Raw genomic sequence first — 23,615 nt, 5'->3', positions numbered from 1 at the left:
CCCACTTCCTGCTATCAGTTCTATAATTGATTATTTTAACTTATTAACAACTTTTGGGGATGACCACTGAGGCTGCAAAAATCATGCAATGATCTAAATGCATTAGTCAGAGACTTTGCTATAGAGATATCTGAAAGAATTGAGAACAAGAAATTACTGAGAATTAAGTTCTTTTAATAATTATTGAGGAACAATAGTAGATAAGAGATGAAAACGATAATGCAAATGTAGTAAACAGCATTTCTGCTGAAAACTTTAAATATAATTTCATTCACTTCCAAAAAGGATTTTGGTAAAATGAATAACTAAATTTGAGTTATAATTTTGTAAGATTACAAATTCAAAAATAAGAAAAAATCCTCAGATCATGTTGCCTTGACTGAGTTCAGAAAATGTAACCACAATGCAAATAGTTTATTATAATAATAATAATAATGATAATTATGATAATAATAACTAACATACACATATACATTTGTGTTTTGAAAAATACTTTAAATATATTTGACATAATTTGATCAAGACAGGTAACTTTCTTGGCACGGCTTATTTAAAGAAATTGTTGTTTCCCAACACTGACCCAACCTGCAGCCCTTTCAAATGATGTGATAAAGAGTATTTTTAAGAGATTCTGTGGCCCAAGGTTCCTCATCCTGCAGCCTGTCTGATGAGAAGTGCCTCCATGGATGGAGCAAAAGTGGTACCTGGGTGAGAAATGTAATTTATCACCATGGTTGTATTTGACACCCTTCTCTCTTGGAGATGCCTGTTAGACCCTGTGCTCTGCTGACATAGTCTTCAAGAACAGAGTCACTCAACAAAGATTTATTAAGCAACTATTATATGTTATATGCCAGTGCTGTGCTAGATAATAGGGATACAAATGTAAAGTTTATATCTAAGATAGCAGCAAAATGGAACATTAGATTAAGGTGGAGAGTAACTACGGCACTTAATTATTGAATTTTTAAAACTATTACATAGGAAAAAATACTGACCAAATTAACTTTTTTAATTATAAGATTGTGAGATCCCTGATTGATGACAGTTCTGGCTATAAAATGTGCTATACTACACATGAAAGTACTTCCACAATGAGGAAAATCAATATATTGTATTTAAACGCTTTCATGTTTGAATACTCTTAGAAAAGAAAAGATAGAATGAAATAGATATGAACAGCGGGCTCCCACTAAATACTGAACTGTGAAGTGAAGTAAGGCATTACAAGGAGAAAATGAAAGACAATTCCTTATGACTGGTATTTCCCCATCTTATATGCTTTGTACCTTATTATATCGAAAGGGAAAGTATGTACCTCTAGCTGGCTAACAGGTCACCCCATCTCTCGGCTCTGGATTCTCTCTGGATGTCTCTCATGGCTGGAACACTCTTCCTCTTCTAACTACTACTGACCTCCAAAATCCCACCTTCTAGAAGAAACCTTTGCAAATCTTTTTATATCATGGAGTTGTTGGGCAGCAAACAGCTGGGAAAATAAGGTACCAGACATTGAGATCCTCTCTCAAGCTGAACTGCCAAGTGTATGTTTACTTAAAAGACTATTTTACCTTGAACTTGCAAAAGGCAGAGACTCACATGGAGGTAAGAAGAAGTGGTACAAGGACACTCTCAAGGTTCCTCTGAAGAATGTTAATATCAATTTCGAAGACATGTGAGATATGCTGGCACTGGATCACCGAGCATGGTACACCTGCATCGAAGAAGGTGGTCCACAAGCAAAGCAAAATCTCAGTAGCACAAAGGAAATGCGAGATGTGAAAATCTAGGGCCATCTCCATCCCAACTGTGCAGACAGAGGATTTGTGACTCCCCTGTGGTAGAGCCTTCTGAGCTCCTACTGGACTGTTCAGCTACAGTCCAACACGTTGTATCCTGGCCCCAACATCAAAGGACAAACAACAACAGCCAACCCTCTTAATTTCAGAGCTTTCCTTCTGTTAATGATTTCCTATTTGTCCTATATTTAGCTTGCTTTGTATAGAGTTGTTTGCATTTTGTCTCGCCCATGAGAGTCCAAGTTCCTTGAGGACAGAGACTGTTTTCTGCCTCTCTTTATTTCTCCAGTCTTTTGCCCAGGGTCTGGCACATAGTAGGCACTTAATATATGTTTACTGATTGAATTATTAATTTTTGGACAATGTTATAAAATGAAGCAATAACAAGTATTTTTCTTAGATGTGATAAATAATTTATTAAATTTTTTATTTGTCATCATCCTATATAGTATGGTGAATAGTGCTGAACTTGGAAGTCAGAATGACCTGAATTAAAGTGATACCTCAGCCAATTCCTAGCTGTAAGACCTAGGGCAAATCATAATCTCTCTTCAGCCTCAGTTTTTTCATCCATAAGGTAGGCATAATAACAACAATTTCACCAGGTTTTTATATTACATGAGATAATGTATGTAAAGAACTATATAAATGAGAAGTCTAATAACTACTACTTCTACCACAATTTAGTATTTAGCATACATGGTTATCTTCGTATCTTTCTCAATATCTAGCACAGTACCTTCACATAAAAGAGACTGAACAAATGTTTACTGAATGGAAGTGATAGGTGATGATGACTTGTGAAAGGATTTTATGTTAGTTACAGGAGAGTAAGATAAGTCAAAAGCTCCCAATTCCTTTTTTTCTCTTCATGATCATACCCATTTTTCTACCAACCCCGAACTCCCAAAAGTGTTACCTTTAATGGCTCCCTCCATCCAATCAGTTGTCAAATCTAATGATATCGCCTTCAAAATCACTTCAAAGTAACATCCACAGAAATAGAATTACCTTAATATAAAAGAGATCTTTTTATAGAGATCATAGAATCCAGCCACTTCCTTTTAAAAAAAAAAAGATCCACTGAGAGGCTCTGAAAGATAAAATGATTTTTCCAGGCTCAGAAAACTGGTTAATGGCAGAACTAGCACTTGAACCAGTTGATTTTCAAAGCCAATCTTTTCACTGAGCCATACTGCTTTTCACGTAGGACTTAAAATTAGTTCTTTACAAAAAATATACAAATGTATGTATAAAATACAAAATAATAGAAGGAATTAGCACCTGAAGTGGGGAGGGGAGCATGGGAACAGCATATGGAGAGAAAGGCAAGTTCAGAAGCAAGCATCTATGGGGCTCTGACCTCAGTAGCAGACTATGGTCTAAGCTACAACTTCTAGCCCAGTCTGAAGCCCAAAAAGAAAAATCCAGGGCAAAAATCCCAGACCTAAGGGAATCTTAAAGTTCTGTCATGGAATCAGCAAAACATCCTAGCTGGCTGGTAGTGGCTAATTCCAGTAGCAGTCTACTAGTGCTCAGCCTAAACCCAAGCCAGAAACTTGCAAATCTTAGACTATGACTTGCCCTGGATTAGGAAACTTTGGGAATACTAATAGCTTGCAGGTACCCAGCCTAAGCTATCCTTAAGATAATGGAATAACACAATACTTCATATACTAAGAAAGCAGTAACAGGATCAATTCAGACCCTCTATCTAGAGAAGTACACAGAGAACCACCTAACATCAAGTCAAAATCAGGAAGTAGGTTGGATGAATGAAAAAAGAACCCTACCATAAAAAACTATTATGGTGACAGGGATGCTTAAGGCACAAACCAAGAAAATAATAATTTCAAAACACCAACAGGCAAAATCTCAAAGTAAAACACATCTTTGGCACAAATTTAAATAGAATTCCTGGAAGAAATGAAAGAACTTTAAAAAGAGTTAAAAATGCTTTTATAACTTCTGTTTACCTCAGTTTCCTCATTTATAAAAGGAGGATAAAAACAGCACCTACCTCACAGGGTGTTGTGCTGATCAAATGAGACAGTATCTGTAAAGTGCCTAGCATGGTGCCTGGAACATAGTAAGCACTAAGAAAATGTTAGCTATCATTATATATATATATATATGTGTACACATGTGTATATACTTGATCCCCCTCTCTCTTCTTTCCTTTCTTTTGCACATGGCCAATGTGGAAATTTGTTTTACTTGACTACATGTTTCTAACAAGTTTTTATTTTTCTTCTGTTCTCATTTGTAGGGAATGGTGGGGTGGGAGAAAAAATAAATTTTTGCTGACTGAAAACATTTAATTTTAAAAAGAAAATATTTTTAAAAGGCTTTACTACATACAAATTCTCTACACCTCCCCAAAAGAGATCACAACCTCCCAGTGCTTTATCTTCCTAATCTATAAAATGAACATGCTAAACAAATTTGATGGCTTTTAAGGTCTCTTCCAGGTTTCAATCCATGATTTTATGACTCTGGACCACAGGTTACCTGAATATATTTTGGCTGAACCAATGAACATACCAGGTAGATATAGCTGCTGAAATATTCAAAGGTCCACCCAGTCTTTCACACTAGTGCCTAAGCAACTATTTGTTCATGGTAGCTCCAAATTGCTTATTACTACACAGTTAAAAGGTCTATATTTAGTACTACAATGATTGAATGGGTGGGATGGGGTGGAGTGCGGTGGATCAGAATGGAAAAACCTTTGGGTCCCAGTTTAGGGAAGAAGATTGTTTGTCTAGGGCTTAACTCAGCTCTTAATTTTCTACCAGCTCAGTAAGTACATTTGAAACCTGTTGAAGTCCTTTCCTTCAGAGACCACAAGTATCAGTTGTTTAAGGAGCACCTTGTCATGAGGTTCAAGGTTCTCCATTTACTCATCTCTTCTGTCATTTGGGTCACTTTTTTGTTTCTATATCTGTGACCATCTGAGGGAGAGCAAATGGTTTTCACCTCTGTCTTCCTTCTTCTGAAGACAGGTCAGTCAGTTTGCAAACCGCCTTAAAGCTTACAAGCTCTTTCTGGAGAGAACAGGCTTTATACAAGGACCTGCCAAGGTTTTTCATATACTTTAGTGGCCACAGATATAAGGATTGGGACTGGACCTGTGATATCATCAGTAGCTCCCAGGTGAGGTAACTGCCTTTAGCAAGGCAGGTCAGTACTTAATTCTGTAACTTATATATAGAATTCTTTAGAGTACAATAGGTTAATTGACCTGCTCAGGTTCACATGGCCGGTATAGACTGCATCACGACTCAGATCTAGGTCTCCCTGGCTTAGAGGTCAGCTCTCTATCCACTAAGTTTTGACATCCTGTATCTATACACATATATCCACATGCACATATATAGTATATATATGCATATATATGTATATAGACATCCTAGAGAGGTGACAATGATCAATTTTCTCTAGTGTTTTTGGTATAAACAAAATGCGTGTGCTTATACTGCCACTTACTATTAATGCTCTTATTATTTATTATTTTTTACTTTTATAATTTTTTGTAATTTTAATATTATTATTTTAATATTTTATTAACACTCTACTAATAGCTTCTGTGGTATTTTTATATGGATATATATAACTACAAGAGGTGAGGTGTCATGGGAAATAAACAATCTGTCTTGATGCCAGGAGGACCTGGGGCCGAGTCCTGACTCTGACACACATAGTGGCTGATTATTCCTAGGTAAGTCTCCCTCTGTGCCCCAGGAAACTCTGTAAGATTATAAATTGCAGAGAAGGTGATGTCTGTATGAATAAAGGAAATTTTCTCACTTCAGATTTCCCTATACCAATGAAATTTCAGGCCTGGTCCCTATACTATTCCCTACATGTAATGTACATATAATATACATGCACCTGCATGTAAGTTTGTTTCTAAGATTTGTGTTTGAGGAAAGATCAGAAAAGAAACAAATGATTTTTTTCTTTTTATTTCAGCAGGATACCAAATTTTATATTATGAATTTTTTTTTTGCCAGAACATCAGATGCAGAGCTGAAAAAAAATTGCTATCTTTTCTAGCCATTGCACACCAGATACATACTGAGTTCATATGAATAAATGCCTTCCACACTACAATAATTATGCCAACAATACTCTGTAAAATCTCTCCCATCGGAGGATAGTATCAATTTATTCTTAAAATAGCAGCAACATTCTTAAACACCCCACAAATTATGGAATACAGCATGATTCTTGCTGGTGCACATGAGAATCCTGTAATAAACTGCTCTACTAAAGTAAAAAAGAAACAATCAGCATCAATATTTCATAGGATCCCAACAACCACATAAAATTATAGTTCAAAGGGACTTCAGAGGCTATCCATACCAACTCCCTCATTTCAGAGATAAAGAAAAGGAGGCACCAAAGTTGCCCAGGCAACAGCGAGTTACCCAGGGTCACACAGCCAGTTAAGGGTCTGAGGGAGGATCTGAAACCACATCTTCCTGACTTCAGGTCCAGCGCTCTAACCACTACAGCATGCTGCCTTTATGACAAAATGGGATCACTAGTGTGCAAGCATATACATACCCTTGTTTTTATGCAGTTGACAAAGTTTATTAACTCACCGTATACAGGAATGTATAATTGCAAGAACGGTAGTTGAATTACCTCATTAACTGGGAGGGAACAAGACAGGGAGAGGGAGAGAAAGAGGGGAGGGGGAAGACAAGAGCAGAGGAGAGAAGAGAGGAGGGGAGAAGAGAAGAAAGGAGGAGAGGGAAAGGGAAGGGAAGAGAAAGAAGAGGGAGACAGTGTTGGGAACAGGGGAAAATAGTCTAAGATTCAACCAATAGGTTGATGAATTATACATATTGGACTTGGGAGGATGGAGAGAGTAGATGAAAAGATGAGTAAGGTGTGCTCTGGCAGATGCATTATAAAATCAAAGGTCCACAGGGGTTATCTGTTGTAACTCTCTCACTTTTCTGATAAGACAGATGAGATCCAGAGAGTTCAGCTGATTTACCCATGTCCACAAAGCTAATAAGAAATGGAGCTAGAATTAAAAACCCAGGTACTCTGACTTCAAATTCAAAATCTTTTATTTTATTGAGACGCCACTCACCCAAGCAACCTGCAATAAAGGTATTCTCTACTATATGGAATAAATTCATTCCTATAAAGCGAAATTCTTTATATCAATCTCAGATTTTCCCATCTTTTCCCATTAAAACATTAGAGATTTATTCCTGGAAGCAGCTAAAAACTGAAGGAAGAGAAAAAAAGGTAGAAAAGGAAGAGATAGGGAGGCACAAGGCCATTTCACAGCTCATTTTTCCACTAACAGCAGTAAGGATTTCTACACCACTTTAAGTTAATAAATCATTTTTGGTGTGGCAACCATAGAAAATAAATGACAGAGGTATTGTCATCATCTCCATTTTTGAGAGGGAACTCACTGGAGACTGCAGAGTGCAGTGAAAGATCATAGGTTTTAGAGTGAGATGACTTAGATTTGAATACTTTGCTCTGCTAAACAATACCTATGTAATCTTAGTTACCGCAAACAACTTAGTTTTCATTCTGAGCCTCAGTTTCCTCATTTGTAAAATTAGAGGGTTGAACCAGATAACCTCTAAAGTCCCATCATGGTCTTTTGAAATTTTGAGGCTCGGACTGAAATCAAAGTCTTCTGACTTCACAACAATACTTTTCCTCACTACATACCAGATTCATCCTTGGGAGTTATTTTTCATCATACAACACTTCTCCTATAAGCATCATTACTCAAGTCAAAACTAAATAGCACTCATTACTGCAATACCCTCTTGGGGATGTGGTTCGTGTTTTTCCTTTATAAAAAAAAGCAGAAAATACATTTTTAAAAACAATTCAAGTTAAAAAAAATCAAATGTGCTATGATGTTGTTTCCACATCACATTAAGATACATGGCTCCTAAAAAGCAACACACATACGTCGTTTACTGCATTTGTGAACTGTGATTAAGTTTCCCTTTCATGTATTCTCCAACAAACTTTGCTGCCTGTATATGCAAATATACTAACTTCAAGCAATCGCTCAACAGTTTTGATCTTTTCAACTGTGAGAACACTCAGATGGATGAAGCATTCTATAAAGTACACAAACAAAATCATACTATTTAAGTGACTGAAAGAAAAGATGTGATTAAATGAAGGCTGCCACTCAGCCACAGACCACCACCTCTTGTAAGGAAGAGAATGGTAAGTGAAGGCTAGTGTTCATTAATCGATGAACAGGAGCCTCACTTTCTCACCCCTACCAAGCACTACCACTAAGCAAATTATTACTACTGCCATGGAGCTGGGAATAAGGCTAATTTTATTTTTATTCCACTGCTATAGCTACTAGCACTTTAAAAAGTGTTTATACCATTGATCTAAAATTGTTTGAAAGGTTTATGTGAGCAATTCTCTCTTTCTCCTGGGGAGGTACAGTTAAGGCACCTCATTGTATACAATAAGACATTAGCTACCATTTAAAGGTTAAAGAACATAATGTATTATTTCAACAAATGTACAGCTCTACCTAGTGGGTGGAACCCACCTCCTTACCATTCAAAATGACTTTCTTAAAGTGATACCCTGCTGACCCCAAAGGGGAAAAGACTGCCCACACAAGTGACCTGGCAGACAATGAAGTTAATTTTTTTCAAGTTTCTTAAGGCAGTGTATGAAGTACCTGAAGGTCAGGAAAAGAGACATCTATTTTTATTGTTTACCGTGCTTATCTTTTGAATTAATTTATGGAAATGATAAAATATCATACTTTTTAATTAAAATTTTTCTCTAAACAGTAACCAACTTAGATAATTTACTCTTGATACAAAACTTCTAAAGGAGAGGCAGAGTGAAGAGAAAACAGCTATTAATGAGATTGAATTGTGCCCAATCTATTCAATAGGCATTATTAATTAAATTAATTAAAGCAACTATTAGAGTTCTAGGCACCAGCTACAGCAAGACTAACTAAAGGGAAAACAGGTCTTGCCCTCAAGGAGCAGCAACTAATGGAGAAGCAAATGCATAATATGTGCAAAATAAATGAAAGTGACAGGGTGGGAAAACAGTACTAGCAAATAAAGAGACTAGAAGAGATCTCATGTAGAATGTGCCACTTCAGCTGAAATTTCCAGGGAATAAGGGGTCAGTGATGAAAAGGAATACAGCTCATGAAAAGGAACAGATTCCATGAAATGGATTTTCATGCATTCTTAGAAAATAGCAAATAGGTCAGAATGTAAAATGTATTGAAGGGGAAAAATGTATAATAAGATTGGTTAAAGTTGCTTGGAGACAGGTTCCTGAGGATTTTAATTACTTGAGTAGCTTCTATTTTGTCCAAGAGGTAATAGGGAGACATTGGAGTTTCCTAAGCAGGAAAGTGGCACAGTCACAGAAATGTCAATTTGGTATTTGGAGAATGGATTGGAAAAGGATCAGGGTTTAAGCTTCTTCTCTGTGATTTCCACCTAGGACTCCTAATTCTGCCTTCTGGGGACCAACACATCAAATCTGTTCCCTCTTCCAGAGAAGGACCCTTAAAATACCTGAAGACTGCTAGGGCTCTAGGTCTTTCAAGTGATCCTGGTATGCCAACCCTATCTCCAGTGTACTCAACATTCTAGTAACTTTCCTTTGGAAGTGCTCCAGCTTTAAAATGAGGAGAATGGAGGAGAAATGAGGAGAAATCAAAATTGCAGAACTCAGTACATGGTCTGACTAGGGTAGAGTATCTTTTAACACATCCTAAGGTCATGCTATGTTTTTTTCTTTTTTTGCCTACCTTGTTATGCTATTGACTCATATTGAGTTTACAATCCGATAAAACCTCCGGATTTTTTTCCAGAGGAATTTTTATCAAGTATACCTACCCATCCTATAATTGTGGATTTTATTTTTTTAATCTAAATATAGGACTTCACATTTATGCCTCTTATATATCAATATGTTTGACTTGGTACATTTTTATACCTAATTCAGATCTTTGAGAGCAAGAACTGGTTTTTTGCCTTTCTTTGTATCCCCAGTATAGTGCCTGGAACATAGAAGGTGCTTAATATTTTTTGACTTTGAGTCATCTGCAAATTTGATAAACATACTACCTAAGTCTTCATCTAAATTTTTAACAAAAATGTGCTAACAGAGACAGGTGAGATCTGGAATCATTCCTCTGGAGAGCCTTTAATCACTATTATTCTTTGCATCTGACATTCAAAAAAAATTCTTGATCTATTTAACTGTGGGTTATTATCTAACCCAAACTTCTTCAACTTATTTACAAGGTTAGCATGAAAGACAGCCAAATTCTTTGCTGAAAACTAGGTATATTAAGTCTATGGCACTTCCCTGATCTATCATTTAAGTAATCCTGTCAGAAAAGGAATGAAGTTAAGTCTGGAATAACTTGATCTTGATGAAGCTATGCTGTTTTTTTATTTTAACTCTTTAATAAATTCTCACAAATCATCCCTTTAACAATATATTTTAAAACTGTTTCAGGAATCAAAATCAAGTTCATTGGTCTATAATTTGAAGATCTCACCTCTCTCCTGATTTTTGATAAAGAAAAATTTGGTTGTCTCCTGTCTTGTAGCACCTCTGTTTTTCTACCCAACTTTTCAAAGCTGACACATATTTGACAGTCACATTTGCTAGTTCTTTCAAAGCCCTGGGATGCTGTTTGTCCAGGTGTGGTAACATGAGTTGGCATAATTCTTTACAACTTGGATTTTGATTCCTTCTTACTAATTTTCATCTGTGCCTCCCAGTCCAAAGATCATTATTCTTGGAAGTAAAAACAGAAAAAACCCCAACACTTTGTCACTGTCATCTACTATGATTATCTAAGCCATCCCAAGAAGTGAACATACCCTCTTTTTAAAAAATCTTCTCTTGCCTTTAACACAAATTTTAAAAAACCAAGTTGGTAACAGCCACGTTGTGGGATGACTAATATTGACAGACTTAACCCTTCTCAGCAATACAAGGATCTAAGACATCTCCAAAGGCCTCATGATGGAAAATATTATCCACAAAAGGAGAAAGAACTATAGAGTTTGAATGCAGATCAAAGGATGCTATTTGCTATTTTTTCTTCTGTTGTGCTTTGTTTCTCTTTCTGGTGGCTCCTCTTACTGATTCTAATTCTTATTTACAACATCACTAATGTGAAAACATGTTTAATAGGAATGTTTATGTACAGGCTATATCAGACTGCGCACCATCTTAGGGAGGGAGGTGAGGAAAGGGGGAGAAAAATTTAAAACTAAAAAGTCTATGGAAGTGATTGTTGATAATTCAAAATAAATTAATTAAAATTTTAAAAAATCCAAGTTGGTTGTTATACATCTACCTGGGTATCCTGGGTCAGAGATATTGAAAAGGAATGGTTTGACCAATGAACCCAGGGAATTTTTAGGTGTCACAGAGCAGAGCACAGGGTGGGTGGGAAAGATTCCAGGGCTGCCTTGGTGAAATAAGTATCTCTTTATTTGCTTGCATATACCTATAACTCTTTTTTTTGGGGGGGGTAAAAAATGACAAAGCATTTTATTTCAAAATGAGAAAGAAAAGGCCTAAAATGTATTGCCTACAAGAGTTTCTAAATCTGTAACAGACAATCTTTTAGGTTGGCACCAACTACCATTTGTAAAGCAATACAGCCATAATATGCCAAGAGAAAGCTTTATTAAAAGGAAAACAAGCATTCTGCATCAAGAAAATTATAGTAATCTAGTTAAATAACAATAATTTGCATTTATATATTACTTTAAGGTTTAAAAAGCACTTTAGGAGTCTTGAGAGGTAGATAGCATGAAGTGTATTATCTGCATTTTGCAGATAAGAAAACTTAGGATCAGTGACGTAGAACCACATGACTTGCTCATGGCTATGTAGGTAATGTATCCATGACGGGATTTAAACCTAGATCTCTTCCTTTCCTTGTCCAGTGAGGCACTGACTGGTTCTGTGTTGTTTTAAAAGGCAGAATTAGAGCCAACAAATGGAAGACACATAAGGAAACATATTAGGGAGGAAAGCTAGTTATCACTAGAATGGCAATGAATTGGCCTATTAGGTAGCAGATTTTCTATCACTAGATTCAAGCAAAGGCTGAAAGAACATCTACCAAACAGCCAACAAAAGGAATTATTCCATTAGGGAGGAAGTTGAAATAAATGAGATCTCTAAAAGAACTCCTTCAACCCTCAGATTATGTTATTCTCTGAGTATGAATTACACCTAAGTTATTTCCTTTTTAAAAAAATGAACAATATAAAATGAGATCAGTAAATTAAGCTTCATTATGGTAAGCCTAGAACTATAGAAAATTTTACCAAAGACTGGCAAAAGGAAAGGGCTAAAGTAACCTACTCCACATATCATGATGGTGTTTTATCTCCTCCTTTCTGTATGCAATCATGTTTCATGAAAGTAAATTAATGTACATTATTTATTCTCAAATTATAAATGTATGTGAATAATCCAAATTATAAAAAAATTATTTTGTATTACAGAGATGAGTATAAATTTTGTTCTGTAAACTAAAAACCATACACTAAAAAGACAATTATTAACAATAAATCTATATATAAATTTTAAAAATTAATATCTTGGCATTTTTGAGTAAATATTTCACATTGAGTTAATTTCTATAAAGTAGGGTTTTAATTTATTAATTGTTTCTTTTAATGAAGGTACTAAGTTCACGAAGACTTAAAAACCATATCTTCTTCAGTTACTTATTGCTCAAAGAAAAAATAAAATCTTATTTACATTCAGAAATAAGAAAAGAGATAAACATTTGTTTTATACTTTAGGCACACAAATAATTGTACTACATTCATTTTAACTTTATCAATGTCTTAAGTAAAAAAAAATTCTTCAGTGATGTATTCATTTTTGTATTTTTTTCTCTAAGGAAAAAAATTAGTTTGTATAGCTTAAATGAATATTATCTATCTGCTTAAAGTGGTTTTCTTCTGTTCCTGTCTTCTTGCTATTGGTCAAATAGCTCTACTTTCTATTAAAGCAATTTACAAAAAAATCATATTCCTGCTAAGAAAAACTGAGTCCAACAATGATTTCAGCAATGAGAAACTAAACTGAGTTATGCCAAAAGGCCCTTCTAGAGACTTTTTTTAATGTTCAGAGATGCTCCCACTTCACTGCAAATTTTTGATTGCTGAGAAAAACCTCTATTTTCCTTAGTAGATGACCTTTAAAATATCACAGAAGAATTTTAAAAATCAATACTTAAAGTCCTATGTAAAATTTATTTTTGCTTCTCACAGATTTTTATCATAAGCATTAGGTGCTGTGGCACAGTGGACAGAGTGCTAGATTTTGAGTTAGAAAGGTGAGTTGAAATCCTATTTCAGACCCTTATAAACTGTGCAAATCACTCAACTGATGCTGGCCTCAGTTTCCTCATCTGTAAAATGGACATGATGATGGTAGTAGCTACCTCTCAGGACTGTTGTGAGGAGCATATGAGATAATATATGTAAAGTACTTATAAACCTTAAAGCTCTACAAAAATATTAGCTATCATTATTTCTTCCTAACTCAGTCTACAAGATTCTAAGACCATTAATTCAGAGCCCACAAAGAACTTAAGAAGAGGCATTTAGTCCAATGTTTTCTTTTTGCATAGGAGGAAACTGGGCCAGAGAGGCTGTGTTTGCCAAGGTTCTGTATGTACCAGGTGAGGACAAGGACCTAGCTCCATTTCTGCTACTTACTACTATTACTATCTCTGGGCCTCTCTTTTCTCATCTATTAAATAAGCAGTTTTGAATGGATGACCTTTGAGGGTCTTCCTAATCTAAATCTACAACCCTATGAATTGAATTTAGTCCTCCTTACTATTCACTCTAATCTTATTTTTACTGTGACTTCTATTTTTGTATAACTTCAGGTCATATTTATCAGTACTTATGTCATCTCAGTAATTTATGACTGAAAATGAGAAGATACTATAGGGCATGAGAAGTGAAAGGCAAATCACCATGACTTAATTAAGCACTGGTCTGCGGATTAAGTGCTTCTACAAAAAGGAAGAAAAGACAGAAATGGAAAATGTCATATCTTCTTGACAACCTGGCACAGCAGAAAGAGAGTAGTTACCTTCCTTCTGATGTTTAAGGAAAGCCACAGCAGAATGAGAAAATGATCACTCTCTCCTCTCTCCCTCTCTGTCTCTCCTTAATTCTCTACATTGGTAGCTTTGATTCAAAACTGGTACTTAAATTCAAAGAGTTGCTTCCTATTATTTTTAAGTCTCAAAACAGGCAAGAAGTGTGAATTCACCTTAATATTGTGTCAAAAAGGTTAAATTCCAGGATCTGAGTAACTTTCCTGGAATTTAACCTCTTTGGTCTAATAGTTACTCTTCAGTCATTTAGGCGATGTCCAACTCTTTGCAACTCCATTTGAAGTTTCCTGGCAAAGATACTGGAGTGGTTTGTCATTTCTTTCTCCAGTTCACTTTACAGATGAGGAAACTGAGGCAAACAGGGTTAAGATACTTGACACGACTAGGAAGTCTGAGGATAGCTTTGAACTCAGGAAGATGAGTCTTCCTAACTTCAGGCGCAGTGCTCTATCCACTGCACTACCTATCAGCCCTTGGTCTAACAATTAGTAGTGGTCAAAAGAACAGCAAATATAGAGTCAAAGCACTTGGATTTAAATCCTGGATTCTGCAAACATTACCTTTGTGATCTTAGTGAATTTACCTCTCTGAGCATCAATCTTAAAATGTGGGGCTTAAGAATAAAGGAAATAAAGGAGTTGGAGTGGATTACTTCTGAGGTCCTTTCCAAGCATAAATATATAATCCTACTCAAGGTTATTTTATTTCTATGCCATAAGGAAATATCAGAGAAGGCCTTTAGCAAAGAAGACACCAATAACTGTACATTTTTCAACTAAATTAAAAATGAGCTTTAATTATGATATTGCTATTTATTACTCATGTGACTTTGGGCAGCGTATTAACTTTCTAGGCTTTAGTTCTATCATCTATAATATAAGTAGATTGGACAAAATAATCTAAGATACTTCCACATCTAAATCTTACCATCTTCGATACGTATATGCTATTGAAAAATAAGGTCTATTGACCAAATTACTTCTGTTGCATAATTAAAAAAATGAGTTGTGAATTCAAGATTCAGGCACAACACCTAGACGTTTAGCTTTGAACCAAAAATATACTACTATCTTGCAAACAGAGCATAGATAGACTAGTACTCTGGCAATTTAAAATTCTCAATTCTGATATCTGTTAACTTTCTTCTCTTTTGTCTGATTCCAAAATGGTAGAAGAAAGAAGAAGAAAAAACAGGCAGATAGTGGTAGTATATACAAGTGGGAAGAGATATTTTTGTCCTTTCTCCAAATATCTATCATTTCAATTAAATTCAATATGTATTTATTCTATTTATGTACAGGCCTGTCCAGGGTACATTTGACTTCCCAAATACCTCTGACTTTAAGTCAAAGATCTTTATATGTCAAATAATTTGCTAAAACAAATTTTATAAAATATTTCTTATAATCTGCTTTAGAACTACGTCAATATAAAAAATAACAAAAATCATATGATTATCTCAATAGATGCAGAAAAAGCTTTTGAAAAATACAACTCAGCCCTATTAAAAACTCTAGAAACTGTAGGAGCAAATGGAGCTTTCCATAAAATGATAAGCAGCATCTATCTAAAACCGTCAGCAAGCATTAACTATAATGGGGATAAGCTAGAATAAGATCAGGGGTGAAGCAAGGATGACCGTTATCACCACTGTTATTTAACATCATATTAGAAATGCTAGCTATAACAGTAAGAGAAGAAAAATAAATTCAAAATATTAGAGTAGGCAATAAGGAAACAAAACTGTCACTTTGCAGAAGATATGATGGCATATTTAAAGAATCCTAGAGAATCAACTAAAAAGCTAGTTGAAATAATTAACAACTTCAGAAAAGTTGCAGGACATAAAATAAACTCACACAAATCATCAGTATTTCTATATACTACCAACAGAGTCCAGCAGAAAGAGACAGAAAGAGAAATGCAATTTGAAATAACTGCAGATAATATAAAACATTTGGGAGTCTAACTGCCCAGATAAATACAGAAATTATATGAATATAATTACAAGACAGTTTTCACGCAAATAAAGTCAGATCTAGATAACTGGAGAAATACTCATTATTAATAGAGAGGCCATGACAATTCTATCTAAATTAATTTACTTATTCAACGCCATATGAAACTACCCAAAATTATTTTATAGAGCTAAAAAAAATTTAAAAATCTTCTAAAAGAATAAAAGTCAGGAATTTTAAGGGAATCAATAAAAAAATATGAAGGAAGGTAGCCTAGTTGCACCAGATCGTGAACTATATTATAAAGTGGTAATCATGAAAATAATATGATATTGGCTAAGAAATATAGTGATGGATAAGTGGAATAGATTAGGTACACAACAAACCCAAAGATTCAAGCTCTTGGGAGAAGAATTCACTATTAAACAAAAACTTCTGGGAAAATGGAAACAGTTTGGCAGAAACTAGGCATAGACTAACATCTCCTATCACATACCAAGAACAGGTCAAAATGGATACATGATTTAGACATAAAGGGTGATACCATAAGCAAATCAGGGGAACATGAATAGTTTATCTGTCAGATTTATGGCTAAGGGAAGAATTTATGGCCAAATAAGAGATAGCATGAATAATGAATAATTTTGATTACTTTAAATTAAAAAGGTTTTGCACAAACAAAACCAACTCAGCCAAGAATAGAAGGAAAGCAGGGTAAAGTTTCTCTGATAGACCTCATTTCTCAAATATATAGAGAACTGAGTCAAATTTATAAGAATATGAGTCATTCCCTAATTGATAAATGGTCAAAACAGGCAGTTTTCAGGAGAAATCCTTAGATCTATAGTAATATGAAAAAATGCTGATTAGAGAAAAGCACATTAAAACAAGCCTGAAGTACCACCTCATACCTATCAGCTTGGCTAATATGACAGAAAAGGAAAATGATAAATGCTAGAGAAGATATGGGGAAATTGGGACACTAATGCACTGTTGGTAGAGTTTTGAACTGATCCTATATATATATAAAAATACTTATAGATCTTTTTTTTTTTTTTGGTGGTGGCAAAGAATTGGAAATTGAAGGGATGCCCATCAATTGGGCTGAACAAGTTGTGGTATATGCTTGTAAGGGAATCTTACCATGCTCTAAGAAATGATGAGCAGGATGATTTCAGAAAAACCTGGAAAGACTTACATGAACTGAGACAAAGTGAAGTAAGCAAAACCAGGAGACCATTATACATAGTAACTGCAATACTATACAACAATCAACTGTGAATGACTTAGCTATTCTCAGAAATACAATGATCCAATACAAAGGATTCAAGATGAAAAGTGCTATCCACCTCTAGAGAAAGAAGTGATGGAGTCTGAATGAAGACTGACACATACTATTTTTCACTTTCTCCATTTTTTGTGGGTTTTTTTCGGTCTGCATTTTCTTTCACAACATGACTAATTTGGAAACATGTTTTGCATGACTGCACATTTATAAACCTACACCAATTGCTTATGGTCTCGGAGAAGGAGGGAGAGAATTTGGAACTCAAAATTTAAAAAAATAGTATCAAAAATTGTTTTCACATACAATTGGGAAAAAATAAAATACTCTTAAAAAAAGACATATGAAATGATGCAAAGTGAAGTGAACAAAGCCAGGAGATCAATACCAACAATAATCAACTGTGAATGACTTAGCTATTCTCAGCAACACAATGAACCAATACAATATGAAGGACTTATGATAAAAAATGCTATCCACCTCAAGAGAAAGAACTTGTGAAGTTTGAATACAAATTAAGGTATACTTTTAAAACTTTAATTTTTGTTGGTTTTTCTTTTCTTTTCTTTTTGGTCTGTGTAATATGGCTAATATGGAAACATGGCTCACATCTATATCAAAGTGCTTGCCTTGTCAAGAAGTGGAGAGGGGAGGGAAGGAGAGAATTTGGAAAATTTTGAAAAATTACAATTATTAAAAAATTATAAAAATCAAACACTAATTTGTTTTACATTTAATTGAGAAAAAATAAAATAAAAACATTCTTTATAAAAATCTGCCTTAGACACTTAAATAGTATTTTAAGAAGATTCTTTTATCTTACATGTATAAGCAGAAAATTTTTCACACTTCCTTGTTTGTCTTTACTCTCTGAGGTATATAAGTTCAAAAGGTGATGATTTTGTTGACTGCAACTCTGTGGTCAATAGATTCCAAGCAGCAGTACTTATTAAACATTTTTCCATTAGGGCTAACCTCTGGGAAAAAAATGGAAACACTGCTATGTGAGAACTGAGAGTTGAATTCAAATGCCAGCTTATTGCTCTTTAGATCTGTATCTAGCTTCTGGTTTGGAGGTTGAGGATGGAGTAGAGAAATTGTGAGTAATTTTTACAATTCTAAGTTACACTAGCAAATTTCAGCACTGAATGGATCCAAAGTAGTTTTTTGGGTTTCTTTGTATGCTTTTTTCCACCCTTAGTCACTGAATAGAAATAACCTTACTATAAAATGCGATGGTAGAAGAGGAGTTCTAATTGAATTTAGAAGTGCATCATACAAATGTCTTTTTTTTCCTAAGCTACATCATATTCTTGGATATGCAAAAAAAAAAAAGAGCATATTAGGTTCCCTCTCCCCCTCAATTACAGCACTCTCTCAGGTATGAGAGCTGAACTTGGAATCTAAGTTTTAAAACAAAGGAAAAAAAATCATTAGAAATGCCTCCTTGTGAAGAGAAACATCTAATAGTATGCAGGAATTTCTTTGGCTTGGAACACTGGCAGGTTTTTTATTTGCTTCCTGTTAAAACATTAATGCTTTTCGGCTTTTCCAATCATTAACAGTTTCATCTTATGGCTCCCTATGGAGTTACAAGCTGATAAAATTGTTCAGTACTCCTCAAAGAGCTAACATCAGAGGTTTCTCAATAAAAGCTGCAGAAGGGGCCTGTTCTATCACCTGATGCTTTCCCCCAATCTTTCAATTCTCTTATGCATGCTACTTAGAATGTAATTCCCACACAGCTATAGCAGCAACAGAAAGCATTCTACCTACAACTAAGATTAAACTACTGTAAAACTTTATTACTTTTAATTAATGCAATCCCCAACTGTGCTAAATCATTCTTCTAACTCTTATAGGAAATATTTCCTTGTAAGGAATTCCTGTTCCAGCATCTGATTTCACAGTCCTAGTTTTCCTTCTTTTATTCAGATGGTTTCTGAATATGCAAGACAATAGTTTTCTTGCACTCTCCTGCTACAGCCCTTCTATAGCATGAAACTGTCTTCAGGGTACTCTTTTTGGATATGCAGTTAACAATTTACATACACGACCTAAACTGCCTCTTCATTTTTCCCTCTATGAAAATTCTCTTCATTCCCTACATCTTGCAAGTCATCACATTCTATTAGTCTTCCCTTCAGTCAGTCTTTTCTTGTCTACTTTCACTACCACCATCCTAGTTCAGGCACTTATTTCCCATCAGGACACTACAACAGCTGTTGCCTTGGTCTTTCCACTTTTACTGATTTGTTTTTTTTTCTAATCTAACTCAACGCAGTCATTCCAGATTGTTTGTTCAGTCGTTTTTCAGTCACGTCCATCTTTTCATCACCCTACCTGGAGTTTTCTTCACCAAGATACTAGAGTGCTTGCCATTTCCTTCTCCAGTTCATTTTACACATGAGGAAATTGAGGCAAATAGAGTTAAGTGAGTTACCCAGGGCCACACAGCTAGTAAGTGTCTGAGGCCAGATTTGAACTCAGGAAGATGAGTATTCCTGACTCCAGGACCAGCATTCTAACCACTGTAGCACCACCTAGCTGCTTATTTCAGCTTAATTTTCCTAAAATACTACTTTACATCACATCCTTAGGCACCTACAAACACCCCTCAATTTCTAAAGAATAAGTCAAAAACTCTTCATTCAGACATTCAACGCCTCTCATAATCTGGATCCTCGTTACCCATCCAACCATGTCTTTTCAGCACCCACCCCTGCGATAGCCAGAACGATCTCTTCTCTATTCATTGTACAAAGCATGGTCAGTCTTGCCTAAAACCATACTTTCCTCAAGGATTAAATCATAAAGTCATAAGGACTGCAGTCAGTTACAAATTGTTATTACATTATTTACCCTCACTGCATTAAGGCAATCCTTTTATACTCCCCACCCCCAATGATTCATTGTCCCACTCACTAGAGTTACTATGTCAAAGCACTGCAACCTTCTTTGAGCTTTCCATGCACAATTCTCCCCGTTCCCTCAGCAGAGGGCCTGGCCTCACATTTATTCCAAATAAATAAAATTATGACCATTATCTGAAAACTCCCTCTTCTCTCCTGTTCCTCATCTCATGTCACTTATGACTCCCCAACCTGTTTCCCCCACTATTTTTTCCTTCACCCTTGTGTCACCTGAAAAGGTGGTCTTTCTCCTTGCCAAAGCAAACCTCTCTACATAACTCATAATCCTAATCTATCTTCCTCAACAGATTGGCCCCTTTATCCTACTCCTCTAATGTTCAATATTTCCCTATCTACTGGCTGTCTCTCTACTACCTATAAACATGCTAATGTCATTCTATCCTTAAAACATCCTCACCTGATCCAGCCATTCCCACTAGCTATCATTCTAAATCTCTCTTCCTTTACGTGATTAAACTTGAGAAAGCTTCCAACTTCATTATTCAAGTGAATGAGGCAGCCCTCTCTGAAGCTACCAGTGATCTCTTAATCACCAAATTTAATGACCTTTTCTCAGTCTTCATTCTTCTTGATTTCTATACAGCCTTGAACACTGTGGATCACTCTCTTTTCTCTGTTTTTTTTTTAAATATTGCTTTCTCCTGGTTCTCCTTCTACATGTCTGACCACTCTTTTTCAGCCTCTTTTACAAGATCTTCCTTTATGTCACACCCACTAATTAGAGTAATCCCCCAAGGGTCTGCGTTGGACCATCTTCTTTTGGCCCTTTTACACTCTTTGCCTTGAGAACTCACCATCTCCCTTGGGGTCAATTGTGTATGGGGATGACCCTCCGATCCATTTTCCCACCTGTCTCCTCATCTCTTGTCTAGAATCACCAAGTGCTCACTGGACATCTCCACCTGGATGTCCTGAAGCCATTTCAAAATGAACATTTCTAAAATGGAACTCATTCTCTTCTCCTTTCCTCTCAATAATCTGTTTTTTGAACTTCCCTAATATTATCAAGGACACCAGTATCCTCCTATTTCTTCAAGTTCTCAAACTCATCATCCTTGACTCCTCATATTCATTCAACCTACTGTTACCAAGTGTTGTCATTGTTACCTTCACGACATCTCTCATAATATCTCTTTTTCCCCTCCAATTACAAAAGCATTTGCCATGTACAAGCCTTAATCACCTTATGCCTGGACTATTGAAAGAGCTTATTGGTTGGTCTCTCTGTTGAAAATCTTTCCCCACTCCTGTCCATTCTGCATTTGGCTGATCTCCTTCAAATGCAGACCTGACCACATCACTGCCCTATTCAACAAACTCCATTAGCCCCCCGTCCCCAATTCATTCTAGGATAAAGTAATAAAATCTTCTGTTTGGCTTTTAAAGTCCTTCACAATCTGCCAACTATTAACCTTCACAGCCTTATGTTTTACCCTTATCCAACTCCAATGGGCAGGCCACATTGTTTGAACATAAAATTTACACTTGCCAAAAAGACCATTTTATGGAGAACTCACACAGGGCAAATCTTACATGGTGGTCAGAAAAAGCGAAACAAGGACATCCCAAGGTCTATCTTAAGAACTTTGGAACTGATCGTGTGACATGGGAGATACTGGCCCAGGACTGCCCAGCAGAGAAGGTGCTGTGCTCTATAAGCAAGACACAACTAAAGTAGCTTAAAAGAAATGCGAGATGCGTGAACATAGAGAATTCACCTCAAATATTCCCATGGACTATTTGTGCACGACCTGTGGTAGAATGTTCAGAGGTCGCATTGGTCTGAGCAGCCACAGTGAGACACACTGTAACTTGACTCTAACGTAGTGATGTCATTTTGGTCCCTTTTGAGAACAAAGGACAGCAACCAGTCCACGGACTTTGAGATCCAGTAACACTGGTCTTTTTGGTGCTCATGTCACAAGTCACTCCATCTCTTGACTTGTTTGGGATGTCCCCAGACCCTGCCTTAAGAACTACTCCTAGCCACTGCTAACCTTCCCTCTGAGATTACCTCTAATTTATACTGTATGTATCCTTATTTGTATATGGTTCCTGCATATAGAATGAATTCGGAAGTCTTTGTAAATTGTAGACAAATAGGCCCATTATAGTCATTTAGTCCAACCATTCCCTTCATTTTTACGTATCAGGGAATAAGTTTAGAGAGGTAAGGAGACTCATAGATGATCCTGCAAGAATAAATAGTAGAGATTAGATGTGATCTCAAGACTTCTGGCTTTAAATCTTTTGTTTATAAAAATTCTGGTAGCTAAAAAATGGCTTTTATTTATAATACATGTTATATTATGAAAGGTAATATTAAGCTTAAGTAGCTGACGAAAATATTCTCATAAATAGGAAATAACCTTGTAAAGAAATTAGTTGTGTTGTTGGTACATCTTTATTAAATTTCAAGCAATACTTCCCACAGTAATTGAGAGTTTTAAGCTATGGAGAGGCTCTTCAGGAAACATTAATTTACTTTAAGCAAATACTTTCTCATTCCAAAGTATTCCCCAATAATTTATCTCCCAAACTTGTTTTCTACTTCACAATAGAAAAATTCACATGACTTCAAAAAGCAGGCAAATCCCATATACAATTATAATCAACAAATATTTCCTGATGTCAGGAGAAAATAGGAGAGAAGCATTCAGCATGTTGAGTGGACATCTGATGGTAGGACAGACAAAAACGGAGCAGGATGGGCTGTGATTTGCTTTATTAAAGGGAATTTCTAAATTCATGAGATCACTGATCCATTTGATTAGCTGAATATTTAAGTATTTCTTGAAGTCTTAGATATGGAATCAGATGATCTGGTTTCAAATGTTCTGCGATATTGGGTAGATAAACTTTATGGGCCTCAGTTTCCTCACCAGTAAAAATGAGGGACTGGACTAGGTGAGCTTTCTGATTCCTTTCAAGATCTAAATCTAAGATCCTAAGTAATAGTTACATAATATTTTTCCTGATTGGTGCTAAAAAAAAGGCTCAATAACAACATAATGTTGATGAAATATCGCAATAAATGAGAAGCACAGATCTAGAAATATTCCTTAGCTTTGAGGAAGAAGAATCAGATCACAAGAAAATAACCTTATATATATTCCTTAATTAAAATATTTAAAGTATTAAGTGCCTCAGATATGTAAAGCACAATTACCTCTCTGAGCACTAGTAATACAAAAATGAAAAATAAAATAACATGTTCTCTCAAAGAGGTTAGACTTGTTTGGGGGAAAGCAGACAGGTTATACATGCACAAATGAATATAAGGTGGAATGTAGGAAGGACAGAGATGCAAATTGCTCTAGAAAAATGTGTGAAGGGAGGGACTGCTTTCAATTATGGGAAAATCGGAGAAGGATTCATGGAGAAGATGGTGCTTGAGTTGGGTGTTAAAGGAAAAGAAGGATTTCAATAAGCAGAAAAGAAGAAGGCTGTATCCTA

At 35.6% G+C, this 23,615-nt stretch overlaps 1 protein-coding gene across 1 annotated transcript in view; it reads right to left on the bottom strand.

Annotated features, from left to right (window-relative positions):
* Positions 1–23,615, bottom strand: part of NR3C2 (nuclear receptor subfamily 3 group C member 2) — a 390,834-nt gene that overhangs the window by 147,272 nt on the left and 219,947 nt on the right.

Source organism: Phascolarctos cinereus, unplaced genomic scaffold (genome assembly GCF_003287225.1).
Source record: "Phascolarctos cinereus isolate Bilbo 61053 unplaced genomic scaffold, phaCin_HiC Scaffold_9;HRSCAF=440, whole genome shotgun sequence".
Classification (NCBI taxonomy): domain Eukaryota; kingdom Metazoa; phylum Chordata; class Mammalia; order Diprotodontia; family Phascolarctidae; genus Phascolarctos; species Phascolarctos cinereus.
This window is presented reverse-complemented; position numbering and strand designations above follow the sequence as displayed.